Below are 2625 nucleotides of genomic sequence, written 5' to 3' on the forward strand. Positions count from 1 at the left end.
TGAGGCGGAAGGATGGCTGGAGCCCAGCAGGTCGAGGCTGCGGTGGCCGGGAGCGGCTACTGCACTCCAGTCTGGGCAACAAAGTGAGACTCCAACCCCCTCCAAAAAAAAATTTCCTTTGTTTTTGTCTCTTACACCTATAATGCGATTTTAAATTTCTGATTCTACTGGGATCTCATTTTTTAGTAATGAATTCACGTCTTCTGCCCCTTGGAATTATAGCTCAGTTTCAAGACTGTTATGAATTAACATCTTCCTAAATTTGTATCAAGAAAAACTGTTCCTTCAGGCATGGTGGTGCGCACCAATAAATTCAAATCCAGCCTAGGCAACATAAGGAGATCCTGTCTCTAAAAAAGAAAAGAAAAAAGCCAGGCTCGGTGGCTCAGCCTGTAATCGCGCGCCTTTGGAAGGCTGAGGTGAGTGGATTGCCTGAGTCCGCAAGTTCGAGACCCGCCTGGGCAGGGAGACCTCATCTCTGCAATAAATTAAAAAATCAGCCGGGGCATGGTAGCGCGTGCCTGTAATTCCGGCTACTCGGAAGGCTGAGGTGGCAGGATCACCGGAGCCCAGCAGGTCGAGGCTGCGGTGGCCGGGAGCGGCCACTGCACTCCAGTCTGGGCGACAGAGTGAGATTCCAACTCAAAAAAACCCCAAAAAACAAAACAACTGATGAAGAGGTCGTTTCTGTCTTCAAAAGGCCACAGGTCTGGAGGGATGAGAGAAATAAGTCAGAAATTAAGGTGGAACAGGATAAACACTGCCTTCAGTAGAGGTAGAAAGCACTGTGTATACACAGAGGAGGTGAGCAAATGGCACCCAAAGAAGGAACGCTTTGGCTGGGTTTTGTAGGAAGTATTAGAGGACAAAAGGGGAAGAGAATTCCAGGCCGGCTGAGAGAGCAGCCTGCTCGTAGACTGGAGGAGTGGGCAGCCTGGTGCATGCCTGCAGGCTACAGGAGGGGGCATCTGAGGAGAGGGGAGAGGGGAGGGGCTGAAGAAGTTGGCTGAGCTAGGTCACACAGGACCCCAGGGCAGAGGCTCCAAGGGTGAGAAGAGCAACCCTCATCCTGAACGCTCCAGGAGCCACTGAAGGCTATTATCAAGTGACAGGATGATCTACTTTGCATGACAGAGGGCCTGAAGCAGAAGTTCTACTGGGAAGAGCACGACTGCAGCCAGACAGACCAGGTAGGGGACTGCCTCTGTGGCCCAGGAGAGAGGTGCTGGTGCCGTGGACCAAGGCAATGGCAGCCAGAGGAGGGCAAGGGGGCCGATCCCATCCGCGGGGCTTCCGAAGGTCGTACGTTAGTGCCAACAGCTGGCTGTGCCTCTTTCTCTGCACTCTCAGGTCAGCAGTGACACACTGGGTGAGAGTGGAAGAGACGCAGGAGTGTATTATTTACTTTTGCTCCTCACCCCCCCCCCACTGTAAAGCCTCAAATGACTCTGAGAATAAAAATGACTCTGTTTTACAGAAAAACTGTGAAATATGCCGATTTTGAGTAGCTGGCTGGACAGCCAGAAGACCAGCCCAGTATGTGGGGACAAGTATTCCTGTCCCAGCATGGAAGTCCTGTCTGCTTTTCCATGTGTTTCTCATCACAGGCAGAGATTCTCAAAGGGGCTGGGGAAGGGAGGCAGAAAGCATTGTGCCCCCCAGAGAACATTTGGCAATACTGGGGACACTTTTGGTTGTAACGCCTTAGGTAGGGGGTGCTACTGGCATCACACAGGATGCTGCTAAATTTTCTATAATGCACAGGACATACCCTCCAAAATATTTATAGTGTTGAGGCTGAGAAGCCCTGTACTAGATGATTAAATGAGTATAAACTGAAGTGACAAGGTTCTGGAAATCTCTCCCCTAGGAAGGACAGAGGGCCCCTTGAGTCATCAGAGAAAAGCTGGAAAAATGTATGTAAGGGAGACCCCTGGGTGAGGGAAATGTTATAGGGGCGTCTCAGCTCTACAAATGAGGCTTCCTTCATATGGGAAAAGGAACTTCATAGGAGACCCACAGTGGGTGCACCCCAGGTGTCTATGACCCCCACAAAGGAGCCCTGAAGTCAGAGGCCCCAGAAATCAGCCCTGACAGCTAATGCTTAGGACTGGCATTAGGGGTAGGGGCAGGAGGGCCCTGTTTGAATCATTCCCAAGGTTTAAGCATATTCCCTGCTGAGAATCAAGGCCATGGTGGGCCCTTGTTACTGCCTGAGAAGGTGAATAATCTCCCAGCTGCTTTCACAAACATCTGACCAAGCTCAATTCCAGCTGATAATCATGTCAAAGGAAGAAGGAGAATGGGCAATGATTTCCAGGGGCCAGTGTGCTGAGCTTTCGGGTGGGTGGCGCCTCTGTCCTTTCTCTCATCTTCTCGGGCTGCTTCTAGGTTCTCAATATATGTGTCCCCCTAGGATTCAGATGTTAAAATGTAACCCCCAAGGTTATGGTATTAGGAGGTGGGGCTTTGTGAGGTGATTAGGTCATGATGGCAGAACTCTCATGAGTGAGATTAGTGCCCTTGTAAAAGAGGTCGGAGCCGGGCTCGGTGGCTCAGCCTGTAATCCCGCGCCTTTGGGAGGCTGAGGTGAGTGGATTGCCTGAGCCTGCGGGTTCGAGACCC

General features: G+C 51.2%; 1 protein-coding gene across 1 annotated transcript in view; it reads right to left on the minus strand.

Annotated features, from left to right (window-relative positions):
* Positions 1-2625, minus strand: part of CFAP57 (cilia and flagella associated protein 57) — a 75955-nt gene that overhangs the window by 16220 nt on the left and 57110 nt on the right. The gene's annotated exons all lie outside the window — the stretch shown is intronic.

The sequence above is a fragment of the Carlito syrichta genome, unplaced genomic scaffold, assembly GCF_000164805.1.
Source record: "Carlito syrichta isolate Samal-C Ts95f unplaced genomic scaffold, Tarsius_syrichta-2.0.1 Scaffold303210, whole genome shotgun sequence".
Classification (NCBI taxonomy): Eukaryota; Metazoa; Chordata; class Mammalia; order Primates; family Tarsiidae; genus Carlito; species Carlito syrichta.